This window comes from Helianthus annuus, chromosome 8 (genome assembly GCF_002127325.2).
Source record: "Helianthus annuus cultivar XRQ/B chromosome 8, HanXRQr2.0-SUNRISE, whole genome shotgun sequence".
NCBI lineage: Eukaryota > Viridiplantae > Streptophyta > Magnoliopsida > Asterales > Asteraceae > Helianthus > Helianthus annuus.
In genome coordinates this window covers 144831823-144840628 of record NC_035440.2, presented here as the reverse complement: position 1 = coordinate 144840628, position 8806 = coordinate 144831823, and positions in this window count along the sequence as shown.

Here is an 8806-nt window from a genome sequence, read left to right as displayed (position 1 = left end):
ATTTGTAATCATGGTACGCCTCGTGACATCATCTCTGACCGGGATGCTCGGTTTACCTCACGATTGTGGGAAACGTTTCAAGCAGCTCTCGGTACGTCGCTTAACTTAAGTATCGCATTCCATCCTCAAACCGACGGACAGACTGAAAGAACGATCCGTACTCTTGAAGACATGCTCCGTGCGTGTGTCATAGACTTCGGTGGTAATTGGAACAAATACCTGCCGTTAGTCGAGTTCTCGTACAACAACAACTATCATGCCAGCATCCAGATGGCACCATTCGAGGCCCTATATGGAAGAAGATGTCGATCGTCTATTGTATGGCACGAGATCGGTCACTCGCAATTAACCGGTCCGGAGCTATTACAAGAAACGACTGACAAAGTCCTCCAGATTCGAGACAACTTGTCGAAAGCTCGGGATAGACAGAAAAGTTACGCCGATAAACGACGCAAGCCCCTTGAATTTGACGTTGGCGACTACGTACTCCTAAAGGTATCACCTTGGAAGGGTGTGGTCAGATTCGGCAAGAAAGGGAAACTAGCGCCTCGATATGTTGGACCCTTTAAGATTTTGGAAAGGATCGGAAAAGTCGCCTAGAGACTCGAACTACCGGAGGAACTTAGTAACGTCCACCCGACTTTCCACGTGTCAAACCTCCAAAAATGCCTGGCTGAGCATGATCTAATTGTGCCTCTCGACGACCTTCAAATAAACGAAATGTTACACTTCGTGGAAAAGCCTGTCGAAATCATGGATCGCCAAACCAAGCAACTCAGACGCTCGCGCATTCCTATCGTGAAAGTCCGATGGGAAGGCAAACGAGGCGCAGAGTTCACTTGGGAACTCGAAAGCGACATGAAGGCAAAGTACCCGCAGTTGTTCAAATGAAGGCCTAGAGAGAGAAAGTAGCAAAAGGTAATTCACGGTGCTATGCAGCTTTCAGCCTAATTTCGGGACGAAATTCCCTAAACAAGGGGAGGCTGTAACACCCCGTGTTATCGAATGTCAAAGTCAAAGTCAAAGTCAAGATTTACTTCTTTGACTGTAGCTAGTCTATTAGTGTTTTCGTTAGTTGTATTATGTGGAGTAAGTGTTGTTAATCAAAGTAGTCGAATGATCAATCCATATGAACCGATTTACGACATTGAATAGCAGGAAGTAACAATGCGATAAAGTCAACTAATCAATAATCAAGCTAATCGAATCATCATTGAACTCGAAACTCGAATTACGCGAATTCTGGTGTTAGTATACGTGTGTGTGTGTGCCTTATGTGTTACTTGTGCATGTTACTTTAGGTGATGTGTGATAATTAATCGAAACTCGGAACTCAATCGAGCTCAATCGAAATCAAGATATGATAAATGGTGGCGAAAAGATAGCGCGAAATATAGATACTTGTATGTAGATATAGTGGTTGGGATTAAAAGTAATTTGAATAGGAAACTCTATCGTATTCACATCATCCTCAATCGAAATCGAAATATCAGAAATCGTCGCACCGAACGCTCGAAACAGGCTGTTGATCGATCAGGCCTTCAGCCGATCGAACAGCCCAGCCGATCGGACAGGCTGTCCGATCGGGATGCCTGGCCGATCGGCCAGCCCTTTTCTCTTTGGGAAGCCTCTAAATAGCCCTGTCATTGTCATTCTTTCCACTTTTGGAAACTCTCTGACCGACCAGCTCGTGTTCTTCGCCATTTCTCAGATTTCTCTCAATCCCGGTAAGATTTCATCCTAAATCTTGTACTTTCTTGATCTATACACTGTCACACCCTGGCTTTGCGGAAGCGTGGTTAATTTGGTGTGACTTCTTAATACCATAGCTTAACCATAACAAAGCTATATGAAATAAAACCATGCAAGATCATCCATTTAATTAAGTTTTAAAAACCAAATACAACAACATTGTTTTAACTGAATCACCTCCTAACGACATAAACATTGTTCGACAAACATAAACATCAACATAACGTAAACACAGTTTAAGGACTGTGACTTGTCCAGGAAAGAGTCACATTCCCTAAACCCGGATGGCCTCTGTCACACCCCCAAAATCCACTGCGGAGTATCACCGCTTGGGAGCGTGACTGACCAGGATCAAGCCACCAATCATATTGAACATGTAATTAATCTTAAGTAAAATAAATGTAAACCATCCATTCAATACGATAGGTGTTCAAAACATAACCATAGTTTCAAAGTGTAGCGGAAGCATAGTAAATAAACCAACAATAGTTAATAGTTTTAAATGTCATAATAGTTCAACGTAGAAACCACGATTCTTGCCCACAACGACCCGCTTCTCCAGTGCAAGCTCCAAGTACCTAACGATCTGCAAGGCATGTAACAGAATGGTCAACAAACTAGTTGAGCGAGTTCACAGTAAGTAAATGCGTAACAGTAAGTAACGGGTGGCTCTACTGGGCCAATAGTAAGTTATACAAGTGGGGGCTTCCCATGTTATGTGACCACTAGACTATTCGTATCATCCCTGTTCTTCGTCCGAGAACAGTAGCGCGTATGGGGTGTACGTAGGTTTTACGTACGTATCCTTCACAACCGAGGATAGGAGACGCGGGGGTGTACGTGGGTTTCACGTACGTATCCTTCACAACCGAGGATAGGAGTAAGTAATGCGTACACGTAGGTTTTACGTGCGTATCCTTTGTATCGAGGATAGTAAATGGGCATATGACCACGTAGGTGTTATCCAACCTACGGAACCACGTAGGTGTTATCCCAACCTACGGAACCGTCCTAACATCCGAGGACCATGATAGGTGATAGTCTAGGAAAAGCGTTTGTACGCTATAAGTCAATTGAAACCTTTAACCCATTCCCACGACCCGGGAATCCCATGCCTTAGTAGGAGTGTGAACTCACCTTGGTTTGCTCGGTATGCTAGGTTATGCACTCACAAGTAATTAATCACGTCCTATTGTATGCACGTATAACGAATCAGTTCATGTTCGCAATGATACGCATGCAATTTAATGTTCACATAACAGTCAGTTTGCATATCGGCACAACACGTATTGTTTCACATTAAATCATCAGCGTGCACGAATACAATTATTAACACTCATCACCAAGCATGGCATGCCAAATAAATCAAACATATGTTCCATTATTCAAAGCATGTTCATAACCTACAATATCTTTCGAATCCACCCTTATCTTTCGACGCACATCTACCTTTCGGTTCATGTGTTATCTTTCGTCAAACAGTTATCTTTCGGTTCACAACTATGTTTCGTATAACTAACATCTTTCGGTCAAAGCTATCCTTCGGTCCCAACAACTATCTTTCGAGTAGCAAGTAACAACAACTATCTTTCGAGTGGCAAGTATCTTTCGGTTACAATCAGTTTTCATGCAAAAAGGCAGTTACCACACAACCCTAAATGAGCATCTGGCATCATAATTATAAACAACCAAACATGATCATCATCGAAGTCAACAACAATGGCCGACAACTTATCAAGTATTATTATATTAATTTGCACATGCACTGGTAACATAATTGATCACATGGCCGCCACTTTCGATTGAACCCCCTTGCTTTAGCCGACATTTTCAACCAATGGTTTACAACCATACAACCAACCTATATTCACCAATTCTATATATATGAACAAACTGACAAGGCACATGTGACTATAATATAAAAGAATATGCTAGATGATGTTATTGGACCACAAAGAAAAAATAATAATAATAAACGGTGGCCGACAAAACTTATGATAATCATCATCGCAGAAACATGCAAGCATATAGTTTAAATAACCGTTTTGAAACACAAGAAATCAGATAAGGACTGGCACTAACCGCGATGAATCAAGGGAAAAGATCTTGTTCGTTCCTTGAGGGTTACCAAGTGCCGTCGATAGAGAAAGAGGCTCTAGGGTTTTGCGTGTGTATATGTTTTTGTAAAAAATGCCAAAGGGTTATCACATTCCCATTTGTTAAACGTGTAAGGTGGATAGGCCGGACCCTCACTTGGGCCGCCCTAGAGTCCGACTACAAAGGTCACGGCCCAAAAGGGCTTGTACTAGTGTGAGTGTTGTACGGTTCGAGTTATTTATTCATACACATATTTACACAATGCACACAACGTATACATAATCATATAATCACTCAATTTATAATGCTCACATAATCATATAACATTCATGTAATCATTCATTTCCGTAAATTCACATAATCACATATCGTAACGTCATATCATTCGATAGGTCAATTAAGGTCACACACGTTACATACGTTGCAAAGACGGGTTCTAAAGTTCGAGTTGTCACATTATCCCCAACTTGAAAGAAATTTCGTCCCGAAATTTGGTACGCACTCACTGAGGAAGCTAGGTAAGTTACATCGTTCACTAGTTTTCCTGGGGTGTCACATCATCCCCCCGTTGATTTGGAATTTCGTCCCGAAATTCAGTAGTAGTAGCTTCAGCCTCAGAAGTGGATGCATTGGTTTCGAATAGCTGGGGGTACTTTTCTTTCATCTGGTCTTCGCGTTCCCAGGTATACTCTGGGCCACGCTGGGAGTTCCAACGAACTCGAACAAGAGGGATTCTCTTGTGTTTGAGGACCTTAACATCCCGGTCCGTGATTTCAACTGGTTCCTCGACGAACTGCAACCGCTCGTCGATATTGAGTTCCTTAAAAGGAACTATAAGGGTCTCATCTGATAGGCATTTCTTCAGATTCGACACGTGAAATACATTGTGAACTGCACCAAGTTCAGCTGGTAGGTTTAATCTGTAGGCTACTTTGCCAATCTTTTCTAAGATTTCGAATGGTCCGACGTACCGCGGATTCAGTTTGCCTCGTTTACCAAATCGAACCACACCCTTCCAGGGTGAAACTTTCAATAAAACCCGGTCCCCGACCTCAAATTCCAATGGCTTTCTACGCTTGTCCGCGTAGGCTTTCTGACGGTCGCGTGCTGCCGCCATGCGTTGTCGTATCTGCGCAATCTTTTCTGTGGCGTCCACTACAATCTCTGGACCCGTAATTTGACTATCCCCCACCTCTGCCCAACAGAGAGGTGACCGGCATTTACGTCCGTACAATGCCTCGAATGGAGCGGCTTGAATGCTGGTATGATAGCTGTTATTGTATGAAAACTCCACTAAAGGGAGGTGCTTTTCCAGCCGTTGCCGAAATCGATGACACACGCTCGAAGCATGTCTTCTAGAGTTTGGATAGTTCGCTCAGACTGCCCATCCGTCTGAGGATGATATGCCGTGCTCATGTCTAATCGTGAGCCGAAGGATTTGTGCATCGCTTGCCAAAGCTCTGACGTGAATCGTGCATCGCGATCCGAAATAATAGAGGTGGGCACTCCGTGCCTCGAAACAACTTCTTTAAGATAGACGTCTGCGAGAGTGGAGAACTTGTCCGTTTCCTTGATCGGCAGGAAGTGTGCAGACTTGGTGAGTCGATCAACTATGACCCATATTGTATCGTTCCCACGCTGAGTTCTAGGTAGACCTGTAACAAAATCCATGGAAATTTCTTCCCATTTCCATTGCGGTATCTTAGGCTGCTGAAGTAGACCAGCTGGTTTCTGATATTCAACCTTGACTCTCGCACAGGTTAAGCATTTTCCAACGTACGTAGCGATGTGAGCCTTCATACTAGGCCACCAATAAGTAGTGCTGATGTCGTGGTGCATTTTATCCGACCCTGGATGTACCGAATAGCGAGACTTGTGAGCTTCATCCATTACAAGTTCGCGTAAACCGCCATAAAGTGGGACCCAAATACGCCCCGTTACATAGTAGGCGCCGTCTTCCTTTTGTTCCATCTGTTGCCTTGAACCACGTAAGGCTTCAGTTTTGACGTTTTCGGGTTTCAGTGCTTCAATCTGAGCAGCTCGTATCTGTGCAGGAAGATTAGACTGGATAGTAAGCTGTAGCGCTCGCACGCGCTTCGGTAGAGTGTCTTTCCGACTGAGGGCATCAGCCACAACATTGGCCTTCCCTGGATGATACTTGATGGCGCATTCGTAGTCATTCAGAAGTTCAACCCATCTCCGTTGTCGCATATTCAAATCCTTTTGCTTAAGAATATGCTCGAGACTCCTGTGATCGGTGTAAATCGTGCACCTGGTACCGTACAGGTAGTGTCGCCATATCTTAAGCGCGAAAACAACAGCTCCCAGCTCTAAATCGTGCGTCGTGTAGTTCCGTTCATGAACCTTGAGTTGCCGAGAGGCGTAGGCAATAACTTTATCCCGCTGCATCAATACACAACCAAGCCCCTGTATCGATGAGTCACAATAAACCACGAAGTCCTCCGTGCCCTCTGGCAATGAGAGAATAGGTGCGCTGCAAAGCCTATCCTTTAAGTACTGAAAAGCGGTCTCTTGCGTATTACCCCATCTGTAAACGACACCTTTCTGTGTTAGCATAGTAAGTGGTTGCGCGATCTTTGAGAAGTCTTTAATAAATCGCCTGTAGTAACCCGCCAAACCCAAGAATTGGCGTATTTCTGTTGGTGTACGTGGTGCTGGCCAGTTTCTGATCGAATCAACCTTGGATGGATCGACATGAATCCCATCCTTGTTCACCACATGGCCTAAGAAGTGGACTTCACGAAGCCAGAAGTCGCATTTAGAAACTTGGCGTACAACTGTTATCCCACATCGGTTGTGAAGGGGAACGGAGGCTTCCTTATAAGGGGCTTGATACCTTCACCATCATGACGCGTTTTAAAGCCGTGAGGGGCGGACGCTGAGAGCGTGCTGGCTGCCAAAGCGGACAATATCATGGTGCGGTTACGCTGGGCTGTTACAGATGGTATCAGAGCCAGGACCGGACCGGTGGTGCCAGGTCTCGCGAGGACGCTGGACCCCTTAAGGGGGGTGGATTGTGATACCCCACATCGGTTGTGAAGGGGAACGGAGGCTTCCTTATAAGGGGCTTGATACCTTCACCATCATGACGCGTTTTAAAGCCGTGAGGGGCGGACGCTGAGAGCGTGCTGGCTGCCAAAGCGGACAATATCATGGTGCGGTTACGCTGGGCTGTTACAGCCTCGTACTAGTGCAGCGTGAAAACGTATCATACTGCGCCAGATCCTTTAATTCCCTGAAATACATGTAAGTTGAAAAATCAACAATAATGTTGAGCGAGTTCATGTGTAAGTGAGTAAATAAACCTTTGTAAGTATAAAAATCCTGGTATGTAGCAAATAAGGGAATTGAGATCACCAATGGTTTGCAAGGCCATTGATATGTGTGAAGTGCAAGTAGGGAGACTCAAACCTAGCAGATTTATGCGTCGGGCAAAAAGTCACCCCGAGGTCTGTTTCTAGTTTGGCCTGGGGCTGGGCTCGCTACACCCAGATAGATCTACCGCTCCTGTCCCTCGGTCCTACCATGAGGATTAATGACCTCATGTTGCTCCTACCCACTCACATGATCTAAGTAGTAAACCTCCTTACGCTAACCATACCATGTATAAAGTACTTGTAATCAAAGTAACATGTATTTCACCCCCGCAGTTTATAAAACTGAAAACAGTTAAGAGAAAAGGGGGAACATGAACTCACAGTGGTGTGTCTCTACCAAGTATACCTCCAAATCAAGCAGCTGTGCGACGACCTACATGTACTAATTCTATTAGACGGACGGCCGTGCCTTAGCTTTATGGTTTAAGTTTTTGGGAAATAGTTAGACAACCATTTCGTGTTTACTTTCTGTATATACTTGGTATTCATTTCCTTCCCAAGGATGGGGGATTTAATACATGTGTGTTCGTATATCTTTGAAATATATTATTAAGTCTCACTTAATATATATTTATTCCTAACTCCAAAATATAATTATTTTTCTCAAAAATATTATATTTTAACACATATGATTTTCCCAAAATAATACTTTGTCAAAATTACGCGTTCATAAATATTTCTTTAAATTGCGTAAGTTACGTTTTAACGATCGAGTGGTAATAATAATTACCGGTGTAACTTATATATTTATCTTGAGAGCGTTCGTATTATTTTGGATTCGTTAACATTCGATAATATTATTTTCACCCTAAAAATAATATTTATACACTTCACAAAATAATTGACAAGTGACGTTGTGAAAAATATATTTACTAAATATACATTTATCACGTTTAATTTTATGAAAATCTCACCTCCGATATTTTGTAAATAAAGTCGTGGCGAAACTTATATTTTGAAAACATGTCGAAAAGTATTTCTAACACTTGTAGTGAAAATATTTCTAAGTGTTAGGTTTTTGGAAAAATTTCGCCAGAGTTTCCTCTGTAACTGGAGGTGGCCACGCTTTTAAGCGTATCATTTTCTTTTACAAATCAATCCAACAATTTTCTTATTTAATCAAAACAACGTCCAAAACAACAAACTAGTAAATAAATATGTAAGTTGCATAAATCACAAGAACTTGTAGTTTTCTAAAATTATGAAGTAAATCCCATTACTTTTAGCGGGTCTTTATATAAAGCAATCCGATTTCGTAAAAACCTCGTTCTTAGAGAAATTTCATCTTTACAACTTCTCGTCCTCTTTTACAAAAATAGTTATTTTGTCGAAACTTTATGCTACACAAGTGTTTAAACACTTGTGTGTTCTAAAAATCATTCTTGTTAATGTAAGATCCGTCTTTAGAAAACATGATTTTTTTGATACTTGGTTCTTTGAAAATACCGCTTGGAGATCCGTAGATCTACTCTTTTTAAACACTATTTCACAAGAAAAAATCGCTTTTACACAAGTTCATGATTCGTGTGTGGTAGAGTTTCATCCTTTAACCCTTGTTA